The sequence below is a fragment of the Herpailurus yagouaroundi genome, unplaced genomic scaffold, assembly GCF_014898765.1.
Source record: "Herpailurus yagouaroundi ecotype Mexico unplaced genomic scaffold, PumYag 166, whole genome shotgun sequence".
NCBI classification, from domain to species: Eukaryota; Metazoa; Chordata; class Mammalia; order Carnivora; family Felidae; genus Herpailurus; species Herpailurus yagouaroundi.
In genome coordinates, this window is record NW_024412407.1 from 6,333,636 (window position 1) to 6,351,935 (window position 18,300).

Here is an 18,300-nt window from a genome sequence, read left to right on the forward strand (position 1 = left end):
GCCACCCAGGCGCCCCAGCAACTCACTCTTCTAATACATTAATTATAAGAACATTAGTTATTCTATCCATTTTAAATTAAGAAGATTACTTTCTTCTGTAAAACTTACAGGAAGAGTCATTGTAAATCACAGAGAATAAAAAAGTTGATCACATTACTCATTTCATATAATATTGTTCATCGGGAGCTTGCAGGAGAGGCTAGCGAGACTTCTCATTTTTTGATAAAAAATCCAGAGTCATTAATTTAATTGTCTTTTCCTGCTTGGCTCGGTATGGGAAACATATAAGTTCAAAGTGATCAATTGTCCTCTAATTCCCATCTCTATCTAACAGTTTAAATGTATATGCAACTAGAATGTCAAGATTTGAAAGCTGAAGTAGTTGACATTTTTGGGAAGTCCTGAGAAACTCCAGATAGTGTCTGTGTTCTTGAATTCACAACAGCTTGCTCTGGCTGCCTTGTGGGAATACTTAGCTTCTGCACTGATAGGCCATTGAAATATAAAGTGAAACCTGGTTTGAGAATTGGCCACCTTGTTGTTTTCATATAGCTGGGAAACCAAGGACATTTCGTGAAAATAGAAAAGGCATCAGTTTTTATAGAATTAAAAGAAGCTACTTTCAAATTCATTAAATTCATGTCTATTGTAAAGCAGTTTCAGAAAGCAAGACTTAATAATGTAGATTCTGAGACTAACCACTCATCGCATTGCTTCATTAGAAGACTGAAGGCAACAAATTCAGATTGGTGACCTAATGGGCCTATTTTTGTTTTCAACTCATAGTTGTCAAATTCCAAAACACACTCTTAATTGGATTCAACAATTTCATTATTATAGAACATTTGATTTAACAAAGAAAGACATTTTTTGACTGGATTTCTTGAAATCAACTTAAATGGTTTTCGTGACCATTCTTTTCCTAACCACAAAAATGGCAATTCATGTTCCTATCCAAAGTACAGACTTCTATTCGTTTACTTCTCAACACTTTAGAAGTCATCAACAAAAAGCGGGTCTGAGTCTCTCAAATCTAATAAAGAACAGGAAAGCTTCAGTATGGTTTTCTACTATTAGCCATTTTTCCCATTTAAACTACTGTCAATAAATTTGGGAATGTGTAGGACAGTTTGGAGCATTAAAACATTTTTATTAGCAGCCTCTGATCCCACAGAATGAATCTGGCATTTGTGCTTCTCCAAAATCTTTATTAAAATACTCTAAAGAAATTCATAACAGCTAGAAATGCATTAGTAATAACGCAATTTCCTATTATAAATAATGCAGAGGAGAATGGCATCCCAAATATTGAAATTGTATCTGAATGACAATCTAATTTTAATGTCTTTTAATGTCTTGATATAGACCTGCCAGCCATATCCAATGGGAAAAAATAATCCTCCTCTGTGCTAATGACAAAACCCCAATCATGTTCCAGACAAGACCTTTAGAAGCAATGGGATCACTTGGCATGTTACTCTCTGAAACTCACTAGCAATTATAGGAAACTTAGTATTTTTTTAATGGACTTAATTTGGCATTCAAATGGATAAAACTAAATACTTCTATTCTTCAGGTTGATTCATTTATTTTTTGAGACGTTTATTTTGGAGCTAACTTATTCTGGAGGGGCAAATCTTTCAGAAAACATTTTATGATATAGGAATCAAGGGCCACAGTCAAGTAGGCAGAGAGAGAGGGAGACACAGAATCGGAAACAGGCTCCAGGTTCTGAGCCATCAGCCCAGAGCCCGACGCGGGGCTCGAACTCACGGACCGCGAGATCGTGACCTGGCTGAAGTCGGACGCTTAACCGACTGCGCCACCCAGGCACCCCTAAAGGGAGTTCTTCAAATTGAAATGAGAGGATGTTAAACATAGAATGAAAACATGAAAGTGTAAATCTTGCTGGAAAAGGTAAGTATATAGTCTAATTCAGAATACTTCAATACTGTAATGTTGGTGCTTAAATCATTTTTAATGCTAGTATAAACCTTAAAACCCGAGAGTATTAAGAATAACTCTAGATACAATAATTTGTTAATGGATGCACGTTATGAAAATATGTGAATATTGGGGTGCCTGGCTGGCTCAGTCAGTAGAGCATGCGGCTCTTGGTCTTCAGGTTGTGAGTTTGAGCCCCACGTGGGATGCACAGATTACTTAAAATCTTAAAAAAAAAAATGTGAATATCAACAATAATATAAAACATAGGGGAGGGGTAAAATGTAGTTTTTGTATGCAATCAAATTTATCAGCTTGAAATGGACCTATACTATATAAGATGTTTTATGTAAACCTCCTTGTAACTACAAAGAAGAAATCTCTAGTACATACACAAAAGATAAAGAGAAAGGAATCAAAGCATATCACTAGGAAAATTCAACAATTCATTCCCAGTCATTTCCTAGTTTTGTTAACGTAGTAATGGGGATTGTACACCTAGTTTATTTTCTTATTAATATAGAAGAGCCATTTTTGTAAAGTTTTTAAATGGCATTTTATTGAAATTCCAAACTTTGATTTTCTTTCACAATTCATCGTTCTTACAGAATATATGGAAGCAGAAAGGGCCTTTGGTTATTTGACAGTGAATATTAGTCCTATTAGTTTTAGGTTTGTTTACTTATGGGTCATTTTAGGCAACTTCTTTTTATTGAACATTTTTCACGGAATTTGTTGACAGGTTTAGTAAAATGTTTTTTTGTTGTTGTTATGTAATGTAGGTGATTGTACTTGCCATTCTACTTATTGATTAGGCTAAAATGAACTTCTTCTAAAAATGAACATTCTTGTCTCCACTGAATGAATTACATTTTGTCTGTGTGTGTGTGTGTGTGTGTGTATTCATATATATTCCTGTTATAAATGTTACAATTTTATTTGTAATTTCTGAAAATATAATCCTAACTAAACAGCTTATTTTGTTCTAAAAGAAAGATTCAACAAATCACAAAGATAGCAAGAAGAGAGAAGCAATGGAATTACAATATGTTCAGGATACAACAAAATGGCAATAGTAAATAATTATTGCTATGTAATGATCAATGGCTAAGCACAAGTTGATTACATTATTTAATGAACAATGGCTAAATAAATTAAACAATATCCATCTATCTATCTACCTGTCTAAAGAGAGAGAGATAGAAGGAAAGAGAAAGAGAAAGGAGGGCAACAAGGGAGAAAGAGGAGAGAGAAAAGATGCAGTCATGGTACAATTTTAGCAATTTATTCTTGGAAGTTGGGGCTGAAGAAGATTGAGCCTCCATGAACCAGGCACTGAGGTGGGTGCTTTGATCCACATTTTTTATCCTCAAACAGGGCTGCTGTGTGGGGGAAGCATTTTACTTTACAGCAAACTGAAGCTCTGTCATGCTAAGTAATAGTAATAAAAAAAGCTAATTCCCCCTCAGTTTGAATATATTCTTTGTTATGACTTCTCTAAGAGAGCATAAATTATGTCTTCCTTGTTTTTTTATAATTAATTAATTTATTTATTTTTGAGACAGAGATAGAGCATGAACGGGGGAGGGTCAGAGAGAGGGAGACACAGAATCTGAAACAGGCTCCAGGCTCTGAGCTGTCAGCACAGAGCCTGACGCGGGGCTTGAACCCCGCGAGATCATGACCTGAGCCAAAGTCGGCCGCTTAACCGACTGAGCCACCCAGGCGCCCCATGTCCTCCTTGATTTATACTGAGTTATTGAAAGCTTAATTACACTGCAGTAGGAAGAATTTGGAGTTTGGAGAAAGAAGAGTTTGTCTGAATTCCAGCTTCATTGTGTTCTAGTTCTTGGACTTTTGTCAAGTCTCTTTGTATAAATTTATTTCCGCATGTACAAAAAGTAGGAGAAATGATCTTTACCTTACTGAGTTTGGGGTTAGATTATATAAAAGCCTTTGTAACTGTAAAGTTCATTTTAAATATTATCACTATTTTTCAGTGTCTTGCTTGCTTCTACCGTCAGAACACCTGTCAGCAGACATCTCTGGTGTGGTTTTTATGCTTTCTCATATAGAACTCGCAGAGACTCCGATATCTACTCACTATTTCTCCTCATAGTCCTGCAGCTGTCTTCAAGAGACTTCATACTCTTGGAACAGATTTTCATCTTCCTACAAGTTTCAGGCTTCTCAATTCCTCACTGGCTCTCAGACTTGAGGTCCAGTTGACCATTCTGAGCACTTTAGAGATAGGTAACTTGGAAACCTTGAAGACACTTTCTCTTTCTTCCTGACTTCCTACCAATTCTTAAGTCAAAACATCTGCATACTTCAAAAGCTCAAGCCAAGTCCTAATTCCTTTCTGAAGCTTTCTTGACCCATAAGTTCATAGCAAGCCTCCTTCCTTCTGACTTTATGGATAACATTGCCTGGGTCTCATACTCAGTTTCATACAGCAGATTCTGGCCCTCCTCTCCACCCTAGTCCAAGGGAAGCATGGTTTTGGATGGCTGGCCTTGATTTAAACTGTAGATCACATAAGGACTTCTTAACAAATGTTTACCCTGGGATAAATGTCCCTACGTTGTATACTCAACTAACTCCTAGAGGGATTTCAGATTGAAGCTAACCCTCTAAATTGAAATGACAAAGGTCTACTAATGTCTCTAACATTGAGGAGGTGGAGAAGAGAGGATACATGAAAGTCCCCCCCCTTCCTCTGTCAGGAAGTAAGTGTATCAGAAGGGGGATGGGAGACAGGTGACCCTAGTTTTTCTCCCACGCAGCACATCTAATCTAAAGACTTTTGGCAATCATCATTACCCCCATTTACCTGTTCTGCCGTATGGAGGTCCTTTGTTCTTGATCTTGGAAAGTATGCTGTGCCATTTGTCCTTGAACAGAAACCAGAGACTCTGGAGCTGAAGTTGGAGATAGCTCTAGGCCCTGGGGAGGCACAAATGATAGGGGGAGAGGGCAGGTGTATAGTGAGAAGAGAAGCACTTACCCACAAGGACAGAGGTCTCAGTAGTACACGAAGCATTTGTGTTTTGAATGTGTGTGTGTGTGTGTGTGTGTGTGCACGTGCACATAGGTGTAAAGAAAGATAAGGGTGAGAGGAAGGAAGTGTAGCCCCAGGTAAGTCTTTTTCAGTAAGTAAGAACAGAAGGTTCCAGTGAGAAGGTAGGTGAAAAAAAAAAAAAAAACCTGAGTAAAAAAGAATAGCTGGCTGAGATTGGGGCTAAGAAGCTGGCTAGAGTCCCCTTGAGGTGAAGGTGGACTTTAAAGCAAGGATGGGAAGTAGTGTGTAATGAACTGAAGATAGGAAAATTCCCTATCCCATTCCACCCCACAGTCAGAATCTTCATGGTCATCTAAGGGTAACACTGCAGGCTGGAAGTCTGGCAGCTCCAACCTTCAAGTGCTTTGTGGAGGAAGAGGGAAACCTCATAGTTGATAGTGTCAAAAACACATGGGGTTGAAAGGCCAAAGCAGTGACCTAGACAAGAGTTAAACCCTCCTCTGAAAAGTTGCCTCCCCTTTTCCTGCTCTTATCCTCCCCTCTTCCAAACCCGAGTCAGAACTAGGCCAATTATGCCCGGAAAGTTACCCACCTCCACTGCCCAAGTCATACTTTGTCCCACCCCTTTCCCCCTGGAATTTCTCCTCTTTGAACCCCATTTCACAACAATCCCATCTCATCTGCTCCCCATCTACCTTGCCCTTTTCAACTCTCTGTGACTTCAGCTGTGACATCATAGATCTGAGACAATTGGCTCTCCCGCCCCCCACCCCCTTAGCCGGGGTTCCATTCAATCTAAATGATAATGATGAAAGAATGAGAAAATATAAAATTTGAGTTTTAATTTCTAGGATTTTTGGCTGCTTCATTGCCTTCCACCCATTGCATTAAACATCCAGTGCTTCTGAGAGACAGCAGGAAGGAGCTTAGCAGAATCCACCTTTAACTTTGAATTGCAAAACAGGGTCTGAAAAATTTGGCTTCAATTTCTTTTTTTTCTTTTTTTAATTTAATTTTTTTTTTTAAATTTACATCCAAACTAGTGAGCATATAGTGCAACAGTGATTTCAGCAGTAGATTCCTTAATGCCCCTTACCCATTTAGCCCATCCTCCCTCCCACAACCCCTCCAGTAACCCTCTGTTAGTTCTCCATATTTAAGAGTCTCTTATGTTTTGTCCCCCTCTCTATTTTTTATATCTCTATTTTTATATTATTTTTGCTTCCCTTCCCTTATGTTCATCTGTTCTGTGTCTTAAAGTCCTCATATGAGTAAAGTTATATGATATTTATCTTGTTCTGACTAATTTTGCTTAGCGTAATACCCTCTAGTTCCATCACGTAGTTTCAAATGGCAAGATTTCATTCTTTTTGATTGCCAAATAATACTCTACTGCATATATATACCACATCTTCTTTATCCATTCATCCATTGATGGACATTTGGGCTCTTTCCATACTTTGGCTATTATTGATAGTGCTGCTATAAACAGTGGGGTGCATGTGTCCCTTCGAATCAGCATACCTGTATCCCTTGGATAAATACCTAATACTGCAATTGCTGGGTCGTAGGGTATTTCTATTTTTAGTTTTTTGAGGAATCTCCATACTGTTTTCCAGAGTGGCTGCACCAGCTTGCATTCCTACCAGCAATGCAAAAGAGATCCTCTTTCTCCGCATCCTTGCTAGCATCTGTTGTTGCCTGAGTTGTTAATGTTACCCATTCTGACACATGTGAGGTGGTATCTCATTGTGGTTTTGATTTGTATTTCCCTGATGATGAGTGATGTTGAGCTTTTTTTCATGTGTCAGTTGGCCATCTTGATGTCTTCTTTGGAGAAGTGTCTATTCATGTTTTTTGCCCATTTCTTCACTGGATTATTTGTTTTTTAGGTGTTGAGTTTGATAAGTTCTTTATAGATTTTGGATACTAACCTTTTATCTGATATGTTGTTTGCAAATATCTTCTCCCATTCTGTCAGTTGCCTTTGAGTTTTGCTGATTGTTTCCTTCACTGTGCGGAAGCTTCTTATTTTGATGAGGTCCCAGTAGTTCATTTTTGCCTTTGTTTCCCTTGCCTCTGTAGACGTGTTGAGTAAGAAGTTGCTGAGGCCAAGATCAAAGAGGTTTTTGCCTGCTTTCTCCTCAAGGATTTTGCTGGCTTCCTGTCTTACGTTTAGGTCTTTCATCCATTTTGAGTTTATTTTTGTGTATGGTGTAAAAAAGTGGTCCAGTTTCATTCTTTTTCATGTTGCTGTCCAGTTTTTCATTTGATGTGATTTGTGATACATTTGGGTGTAAGGCTGCCATCTTGCTTTTCGTTTTCTACTTGTCCTAGCTATTCTTTGTTCCTTTGTTCCTCTTTTTCTGTGTCTTTGTGAATTGAGTATTTTTATGATTTTCTTTTATCCCTTTGTTGGATTATTAGCTGTAGCTCTTTTTGTTTTAGTTTAAGGGCTGATTTATGATTTATAGTTTATATCTTTAACATATTAGGGACTACCCTCAAGTGATATTATGTCACTTTATGTGTAGTATAAGAATCTTATAACAATATACTTTCATTTATCCCCTGATGCTTTTATACTATTGTTGTCTTTTGTTATAACCCCCCAAATACATTATTTTTTTTGCTTTAAATATTCAATTATTGTTAAAGGAGATTTAAAAAGAATAAACAGTCTTTTATAATTACTCATGTAAATATCCTTTCTGATATCTTAATTTCTTTATGTGGATCCAGATTTCCATATGGTATCATTTCCTTCTCCGCAAAGGACTTTTCTTTAAATTTCTTGCAGTACAGATCTCCTGGTAATGATATTTTTAAACTTTTGGACATTTGTTCATTTTTCTAGTTTCACAAGTATTTCAAAAGTGGAAATTATTTGGATGATTTGGGATTTGGATGATTTGGAGGCTGTATGCACCCCCAGATTAACTCCTTGGGCAGTAAAGAGTTAACTCTGCTGGCCTGGGTTTCTCATTCCCTACATATTCCAAAGAAAGGCCTGTCTTCAGGACTCCTTGGCTGGCTCCTGGGAGATAATCTCCAAATCCTTGGAATATTCTGCCTGACAAGAATGTTTTTGTAGACGGAGGCTTTGAGCCATGGTGTACTAGCTTGACCAAATAAGTTTACATTTATGGTGAATGTTTTTGATCTGGAGGCGACTTGAGTCTGAGTAGTTGAGGCTGGTCACATAGGCACTGCATGAGACTGACCTCCAATAAAAACTCTGGACTTCATAGCTTGTGTGAGCTTTCCTGGTTGGCAACTCTTCACATGTGTTCTCACACATCATTCCTGGGAGAATTAAGTGGGTCCCCATGCAACTTCACTGGGAGGGAACAACTGGAGTCTTGTGCTTGGTTTCTCTTGGATTTTGCCACATGTGCTTTTTCCCTTTGCTGATTTTCATTTGTATCCTAACCCTGTAATAAACTGTAACCATAATTAGGACCACTTCTGAAGTCCTGTGAGTCTTTCTGGTGAGTCATCAAGCCTGAGGGTACTCTTGGGACTCCCAGCTTAACCCCCGAATCTCAGCAGTTTAAAACTGGGAAGTTTTGGTTTTGTTCACATTACATGTCCTTTCTGGGGAGCTTTAGGGGAAAGGCCCTACTCTGTATCATCCTCACTCAAGTAATCAAGCTGAGGAAGTTTCTTCTTCATGCTTCAGCAATTTCTGATGCAGCAAACTAGAAACATGATGAATTGTGCCTGTTTTAAAAACATTTTCCTTGGGGCGCCTGGGTGGCTTGGTCAGTTAAGCGTCCGACTTCGGCTTGGGTCATGATCTCACGGTCCGTGGGTTCAAGCCCTGCGTCAGGCTCTGTGCTGACAGCTCAGAGCCTGGAGCCTGTTTCAGATTCTGTGTCTCCCTCTCTCTCTGCCCCTCCTCTGTTCATGCTCTGTCTCTCTCTGTCTCAAAAATAAATAAACGTTAAAAAAATTTTTTTTAAAAACATTTTCCTTAAACATGTAACTTCCACTTATTTCATTTTGTTTTAGACAGATCAGGAACAGGAGAGAGGGGCAGAGGGAGAGAGAGAGAGAATCTTAAGCAGTCTCCACTCTGAGCGTGGAGCCCATTGTGGGGCTGGATCCCACGACCCTGAGATCATGACCTGAGCAGAAATCAAGAGTCGTATGCCCAACCAACTGAGCCACCCAGGCCCCCCAACTCATATTTCATTGGTTCAAGCAAGACATAGGCACTCTTAGCTTTGAGGTGGTTCAGAAATTCCCTCCTATCATGCTGTTAGATAGAAAACTGGAATATTGGTGAATAGCATTGCTAATTACTTCAGCATTTGCAAGCTCTAAAAGTCCTGGCCTGAGGCATCTACCATTTAAAGTAGGATCTATTAAGCAGACAAAAAGAATTACAAGAAGTATAAGGAAACAGGGAAAGTGGAATTTAGTAATATTCATGAAGGTATAGAAATCAAAGAAGAAAGTGGTAGTTAAGATTTGTCAAGAGTAAGATTTTAGTGCACAGACTGTGTAGTTCCCGAGAGGGAAGAGAGCCAGAAGCCAGCTTACAGGGAAAGTGGGCCTTAAAAAAAGAATTGATGGGTGGGAAGTAATGTCATTATACTTGGACATGCTGTTGAAAAACACAGCAACAGAAAGAAAGATTTGATAAGTCTGCTAAACTGCTTAAAATCTGTATTTGAAAACTAAAAGATTTACATGTTTTGTTAAAGACTAGAAGTATTTGAGTCTGTTCATTCATGCTGAAACATCTCAATCATCTTTCTAAAATAGGAAAAGAGGTATCAGGATAGGGGTTTTATTAAAAAAAAAAACAATGAGGTATCCTCATGGAAAGGGTATCAGGAATAAAACAACAATGAAGAGAGATCAGGAGGTTGATGTTAACATTATTTGTTCTGTAAATGTTTATTAAGTACCTGCTGTGTCTTGACTACTAGGATGGAAACTGGGAGTAAAATAGCTGGAGGAGGTGGTCCAAGTCCTTGAGTAGCTCTTTTGTAGTTAAGCAGTAATGTTTGGATGAGCTATGCAGTAAATGTCCATGTTAATGGGGAGGAGGTCAATAGGGTGGTCACTGTTACAATAACAAAGCAGTAGAAAGGATGTGTGAACTATAATGGAAAGGAGGAGTCTATTCTGTTCAGAAATCCCAATAACAAAATGCCATGTATGTTTAATTACTTGAGTTATGTGTTTTAAATGTTTATAATTCAGGGTTTTAACTGGTGTAATCCCTCTCCTGTAGCAGTTAACAAATATTTTCTAAATCCAGCTAGCTTCTAAACAATCCCAGCTAGTGAGGCTGAAGACAATTTATGCTTGCATTTGGCTATAGCAGGTCAGGTTGGAGCTCACTAGGAATGCCTCAAGGGTATCCCCTCTCTTTTATTTCTAATACTTTTGCTGAGAGGAAGCTGAAGACAAAGTGGGCAGCTGGCCAATTTCTTCAGAGGTCTCTAGATGAGGGAGGCTAAAGTTCAGCAGTTGTTCCTGAGCTTGGACACTGGGGAGCTCCTTCCACAAATTTTCCTTAACTAAGCCTCCCATGATCTGTCAGAGGAGGCAGAAGCTGCCGGAGCCTAAAGAGACAAGTGTAGTTTGCAGTAACAAGACCCCGAGATACCTGGCAGAATCTCACTTCCCATTCATCTCTCTCTATGGCTAATAATGCTCAGTGGGAGCACAGTTCCTTCTCCCCAGGACAATATCTAATGTTATCGTGGATGTAGAGAATGCCAAACAAAGAGAAGAGCCAGAACCAGAGAAGGCAGCTGACTGGAGAGGCCTCACAGGCTTCTGGGCATTGAGGCAGACTTACCCAACCCACCAGAGAGAAGGTCAGACGAGCCAAGGACCTTTCTGAATAATTGTCCCTGGCTGAGACTCTGGAGGCCCAATTGCCTCTACTTGAGTGGTTCTCAAAGTGTAGCAGACTAGATTCATCAGTACTAGCCTACCAGGTTTAACAAGTCAAGTTCCGGGGCTCCACCCTGGACCTACTGAAGGAGAAACTCTTAGGGTGTGGGCAGCAATCCATGTATTAACACATGATTCAGAGGCACTCTAACATGTAGTTACCACTGCTGTAGTTGGTTTTGTTTTTTGTTTTTGTTAAACAAGCACACAGTGGGAGGAGGGGAGTTATCTATCAGCTATTGGGTTTAGGCAAAAACTGCATCTTTTGTATTAATTTTGTACTGATCTTATGGCTTATTCCTTTGAGTTCGAAGATGAGAACCTGATGGTCACCTTTCATGGGTTGGTCAGATTCCATTTAATTCCATACTCTTTGGAATATCCACTATTTGCTGAGGACATGTTAGAGACCACACGAAACAGAAAGTTAACATTAACCTTAAGGTGTGATTTAAGAACTATAAACAAAATATCTAGAAACCACCAACAAGGGAAGGATTTTAACAGTAGGCTCAAATCTGAATATTCAGGATAGCATTAAAGATTCTTTGCAGACTGGTCCTCATAATTATGATAATGTAATCTTCTTTGATTCTAAGGTGGACATTTTTCATATTTTAGTGTTTCTGAAATACAAATGCATCTTACAATCCATTTAACATGGTTAATTCTGCTCGACAAAAAAATTAGCAATTAGTAGGTGGTTTTCCTTTTTCAGCAAATGACAACTTAGAGGGAAATATATTAATAACAACGCAACACTAATGGGCTAGACAATGTGCCAAATGTTATGTGAACATCTCATTTAATTCTCACAACCAACCTTTGATAGGGCACGATTGTCACATCCTTTTTATAGGCAAGGGAACAGGAGAAAGAGCAGTAGCCTGTCCAAAGTCAGAAGGCAGGTGAAGAGCAGAGCTGGGACTTCAGTTCAACTCTGTTTAATTCCAAAATTCATCCTCTTAATCTCAAATGTTACATGTCCACATCTCTCTCCCTTTACTTTAAAGTGTTTCTTTTTCCAGGAAGATTTTTTTTCTTTTCTTCCTAAAATTTAGTGATCTAGACAAGGCAAAGTCAAATAGGTATCTTTGCTGTGAATATTTCCCTGACCATCTGATGAAGAATGATTTTTTTTCCTCCTCAGAACTCCCATAGCAATCTTGTCACACTGTTGTAATATAAATTACTATGTTGCATTATAGCTGTTAATACAACTTTCTTCCACATAATATAAATGTCTTAAAGGAAGAGACTCTGTCTTACTCATCCTTATATTCCCAGAGCCCAGTACAGTGCCTGGACAATGCGTCTTATTGGCTGAACTGTGTAAACAAACGTGTTCCTCCTACTTGACTTGAGATATAGAGGATGCTTTACAGACTTTAAAAATATTGTTTATTGAGTACAAACTGCTGACATAGTATTAGCTAAGAGCTTTGCATGCTTTATGAATGTCTTGAGAAGAAATAAGATAAAGTAAAACATTTAAAATAGCCTGTGGCACATGGTAAAGACTCAATCATGTCATTATTTTTATTATTAACATTTTTAACTGCAAAACTCACTAAACTGAGTTGCAAAAACTCACTGAAGTAGTTACTATGATTATCCCTATAGATAAGAAAACTAATAGAGGATTAAGTAACTTATTCATAGGCAAACATACAATAAATGACATTGTTTTTGAGCCTGGGTCTTTATATATTTATGAAGAAATACCAGGTTGTGTATATGTGTATATATATAATTTTACATGATACAGAAAAGAGCAACACCTGTAATGTAGACTTGATTTAAGTGTCTGTTAGTTTTTCTGTACAATCTCCCTCTACTGCATACCATTCTGGAACTACTGAAGTCCAGCTTTTCTTATTACTCAAGTCTTTTTTAACCTCTCTGCCCCCATACCTGGGGGACCTGAAAGAAAACCTGGATAACTTTCCTCTGGTTTTGTCTCTTTTCAGAATTGCTATTCTTCTCATGTCTTTCTGGGATCTTTATAGCAACTCTCTTTCTACTCCAAGCCATGGCTTCTGTGACATTGGCTGTCGAAACTCTGATTTGAAAAAACAAAACACCTTCCACTAATCATAACTTGTCGTTCTGGAATTGTGCCACGAGGAGGCAGTGGTGTCTTAGTCATTTGGTCTGAACCAGCTGGTTTCTTTACTCTTCATGCCTCCATGATTTATGACTTTGAGCTTCGCATATGTCATTTACAAAAAAATGTAAATCTGTTGCAGTGGTTACTCAGGCACTATTTTTAAAATATGATATTTGGAATTAATGTTAAAAAGGAATTATTTAAGTGTTAAAAAGGAAGTCAATGGGGTGCATGGGTGGCTGAGTCTGTTAAGCGTCTGACTCTTGATTTCAGCTCAGGTCATGATCTCAGGGTTCTTGAGAATGAACCCCGTGTCTGGCTTCATGCTGAGCATGGAGTCTGCTTGGGATTCTCTCTCACCCTCTCTCTGTCCTTCTCCTGCTTGTGCTCTCTCTTTCTCTCTCAAAATAAATAAACATTTAAAAAAGGAAGTCAAGGTATAATTTTGTATCTTTCTCTTAACTCTTAGCTTATTCTAATTACCTTTAATTTTAGGTTGCATTAAGAGAAGAAGAAAAGAAAAAAAGGGGTAGGAAGAGAAAAAGTAGTCAATGGGCTTTATTCTCAGCTATCAGACTTGCTCAGCCAAACTCCGTATCTCCCAGACCTTCCTAATGTGCTTACCGTTTGTGATCATTTCTCTCTTGTTTCTGTCTCAGGTAAAAATGGCTATGCCACCTGTTGAATCTGATTGATTTAATTAGAGGAACTATCTTCATTTTATTTCCTGTAACTTAGAGCCCCTGCTTTATTTCTCAACAACAACAGGAGTTGTGTGACCTGATAATGCCATTATGCTCCAGGGTTACAGGAGCAGCCTCTAATGCCAATTTATGTAAATCAAAATAAGGCATTTCTGGTTTCAGTTCAGTGGAAGAATGAAATGTCACCTTCCTTTTTTTTTTTTCCAAGAACAGAGCAAATGAGCTACAAGTGACGTTTGTGTGTGTGTCTCTGTGTGTATGTCTGTGTAGATACACAGATAGATCAGAGAGACAGAAAGAGAGAGAGAGAGATGGATAGAGAGGTATATGATATTTTACTTACATGTTTCATATATAATGGTGTGTGTGTTTGAGACAGGCAACATGAAAAGTATTTTAGATGTAAATAAACTTTAATCCTTGCTCTTTACTACCTTTCAATTTCTAGTTACAAGGTTTGGGAAAATTAATTCATTTGAACCTTGACTATGAATATATTTAGAAGGAATTGTTTTTTCTCCAATCCTCTAATTTTAAAGTGGTTGGATTTATACCATGAATGCAAGAATTTTCTAATTCAAGCTTTAAAAAAGTTTATTTAAACCCACTAATTGAAACTTTAAGTGAAAAAAATACCACGTTATTGCAACAGACACAAAAAGACATTCAGTAAAATTCAGTGAGGGGCGCCTGGGTGGCTCAGCCGGTTAAGCGGCCAACTTCAGCTCAGGTCATGATCTTGTGGTCTGTGGGTTCGAGCCCCGCATCAGGCTCTGTGCTGACAGCTCAGAACCTGGAGCCTGCTTCAGATTCTGTGTCTCCCTCTCTCTCTGCCACTCCCCTGCTTGCACTCTGTCTCTGTCTCTCAAAAATGAACAAACGTTAAGAAAAATTTAAAAAAGTTCAGTGATTATTTATTTATAAAAGTCTGCAAACTGGGCACGGTAGGGAACTTTTTTTTTTTTTTTTTTTTTGACAGGGAGTGATAACATGTGCTTAGTTGGGGGAGAGGCAGAGGGAGAGAGAGAGAGAGAGAGAGAGAGAGAGAGAGAGAGAGAGAATTTCAATCTATATGGGGCTCAGTCTTACAACCATGAGATCATGACCTGAGCCAAAATCAAGAGTTGGGCCCTCAACCAACTGAGCCACCCAGGCACCCCAGATCATGTGGTATTTCTATTTTTAATTTTTGAGGAACTTCCATACTGTTTTCCACAGTAGCTGTACCAATTTACATTCCCACCAACAGTGCGAGAGGGTTCTTTTTTCTCCATATCCTGGCTAACACCTGTTATTTCTTGTGTTTTTGATTTTAGCCATTCTGATAGGTATCTCATTGTGGTTTTGATTTGCATTTCCCTGATGATTAGTGATACTGAACATCTTTTCATGTGTCTGTTGGCCATCTGTATGTCTTCTTGGAAAAATGTCTATTTAGGTACCCTGCCCATTTTTGGTTGGACTGTTTTTATTTTATTTTTTTGGTGTTGAGTTATGTAATTTCTTTATATATTTTGGGTATTAACCCCTTATCACAGGTATAATTTTCAAGTATCTTCTCCAGTTCAGTAGGTTGTCCTTTTGTTTGTTGATAGTTTCCTTTGCTGTGCAAAAAGCCTTTTTATTTTGATGGAGTCCCAATAGTTTATTTTTGCTTTTGCTTCCCTTGTCTTAGGAGATGGTATCTAGAAAAAATGTTGCTACAGCCAATGTCAGAGAAATTGGTGCCTGGTGCTCTTCTAGGATTTTTATGATTTCAGGTCTTACATTTAGGTCTTTGATCTGGTTTGAATTTATTTCTGTGTATGGTGTAAGGAAGTGTCCCAGTTTCATTCCTTTATATGTAGCTGTCCGGTTTTCCCAGCACCATTTATTGAAAGAGACTGTCTTTTTCCCATTGTATATTCTTGCCTCCTTTGTCATAGATTAATTGACCATATAAGCATGGGTTTATTTCTGGGATCTTTATTTGAAAAGCATATTTTTAATATATGCTTTGAAGATATTTTAAAACTAAGAAAGCAGTGAAGAATTTTAGAGCCATCATCCCAAAGAAAAGAAACTCTAGAGAAGCAAGCTCAGCATTCGGGGATCTCTTTTTCACATAAATGCATCTTGAAGAGGTCGTTGAGAATGTGAAAAGTTATTTTGACAGTTTCCTAAAGTTAGTGGGAAAAATGGAATGCAGGGACCACCAAGGGGGTGGGTTGGAGCCTTGAAGGGCATACCCTGAAATAAAAGTGGATTGGAAGCAGCCCAACTTCATAAGGATTGAAGCCCAGCTTCATCTCAGCCCCTGGAATTACATGAGAATGATCCAGGACTGTGAATATCCATGGCTGTCTGACAGAAGCTAGTGAAAATTTTCTCTGGAGGAAGAGAAAATAAGCCAGAGCTTTAAATTATTTCCATAATTTTCATAATAACATCCTGTTCTCAATAGAAAAAAATAAACAATATGGGGAGACAAAAACTAAAGACAGTAGAAACAGACCCAGACACATAACTTTAAAACAAATAAACTTAAAATATTTATGGAGATTAAAGACAAGATTGAGAATTTGGCATAATATTTCTGGAAACTATAAGAAAAATCTAAGTGAAAGTTCTAAAAAATTCAGTGGCTGAAACTAAGATCTTAATGGATAAGTTTGAAGGATATTAGACAGTGTTGAGGAGTATACTAATGACTTATAAGGTAGGTAAGAAGAAAGTGTATTCAGTAAGGTACAGAAAGAATAAAGAAAAAAACAAGGGAATATAAAATACCTAATGCATAGAATGGTAAGGATAACATACATGTACATGGAATTACAGAGAAGGGAGAGAGAATAAGGTAATATATATGAATATAGGGAAACATGTAAGATAATGGATGAAAATGTTCCAAACTAAAAAAGTATATCAACTACAAATACTAGAAGCCCTATAAGTAAATCCCAAGTATGTTAAATGAAAAGAAAAAAAATGCTGATTGGAAGGGTCACATGCACCCCTATGTTTATCTATCAATATGTATATGTATTTACCTACCTATGTATCTATATGTATCTATCTATACATGTTTATGTGCTATCAATAATAGCCAAATCATGGAGAAAGCCCAAATGTCCATCGACTGATAAATGGATAAAGAAGATGCGGTGTACACACACGCGCGCGCACACACACACACACACACACTGGAATATTACTTGGCAATCAAAAATAATGAAATCTTGCCATTTGCAACAATGTGGTTGAACTAGAGGGTATTATGCTAAGTGAAATAAGTCAGTTAAAGAGAAATCTATGATTTCACTCATGTGGAATTTAAGAAACAAACCAGATGAACATAGGTGAATGGAAGGAAAATAAAGATAAAAACAGAGGGAGGCAAACCATAAGAGACTCTTAAATACAGAGAACAAACTGAGGGTTGCCAGAGGGGAGTGGACTAAATGGGTGATGGGCATTAAGGAGGGCACTTGTTAGCATGAGCACTGGGTGTTATATGTAAGTGATGAATCACTGGGTTCTAATCCTGAAACCTATACTACACTGTATGTTAACTAACTTGAATTTAAATAAATAAATTAAAAAAAGAAAGTCACACTTTGTCATATTATAATAAAGTTACTAAAAATCAAAAGAGAAAATATTAAAACCTACAAGAGAGAGCGAGAGAGAAAAGACAAATGAACTCCAGAGAAGTACAGTTAGATTAACAACTGCCTTCACAAGAGAGGAATTAGACTAACAAGAAGACAAAAGACAGATGACAGAAGACATCTTCAAAGTACTGGATAAACAAACAAACAAACAAAAGCTTCCCCATTAGGATTCTGTGTCTGGTCAAACATCATTTAAGAGTAAAGATGAGATAAATACATCATGAAGAAGAATTGCACTAAATGAAACTTAAAAGAAGTTCTAGGAGAAAGAAAATGCTCACAGGTATGAGTTCTTATTTTCCTCTGACCTATCTTCTGATTCACTAATACCTCTTCAGCTTTGTCTGATTTGTGTTGAACTCATCCATTGCAGTTTCAGCTATCAAACTTTGCAATTTTAGTAGAAAAAAATTTTTTTTCAATATATGAAGTTTATTGTCAAATTGGTTTCCATATAACACCCAGTGCTCATCCCAAAAGGTGCCCTCCTCAATACCCATCACCCACCCTCCCCTCCCTCCCACCCCCCATCAACCCTCAGTTTGTTCTCAGTTTTTAAGAGTCTCTTATGCTATGGCTCTCTCCCACTCTAACGTCTTTTTTTTTTTTTCCTTCCCCTCCCCCATGGGTTTCTGTTAAGTTTCTCAGGATCCACATAAGAGTGAAAACATATGGTATCTGTCTTCCTCTGTATGGCTTATTTCACTTAGCATAACACTCTCCAGTTCTGTCCATGTTGCTACAAAGGGCCATATTTCATTCTTTCTCATTGCCACGTAGTACTCCATTGTGTATATAAACCACAATTTCTTTATCCATTCATCAGTTGATGGACATTTAGGCTCTTTCCATAATTTGGCTATTGTTGAGAGTGCTGCTATAAACATTGGGGTACAAGTGCCCCCATGCATCAGTACTCCTGTATCCCTTGGGTAAATTCCTAGCAGT

At 37.9% G+C, this 18,300-nt stretch overlaps 1 long non-coding RNA gene across 1 annotated transcript; it reads right to left on the reverse strand.

Annotated features, from left to right (window-relative positions):
• Positions 1 to 4,050: 4,050 nt before the first annotated feature.
• LOC121039065 (uncharacterized) lies at positions 4,051 to 5,698 on the reverse strand. The gene is made up of 3 exons (XR_005794600.1): positions 5,555 to 5,698; positions 4,778 to 4,890; positions 4,051 to 4,185 (listed from the first exon to the last, which is right to left on the reverse strand). It is a non-coding gene; the product is annotated as an uncharacterized LOC121039065 (long non-coding RNA).
• Between the last annotated feature and the right edge of the window lie 12,602 nt (positions 5,699 to 18,300).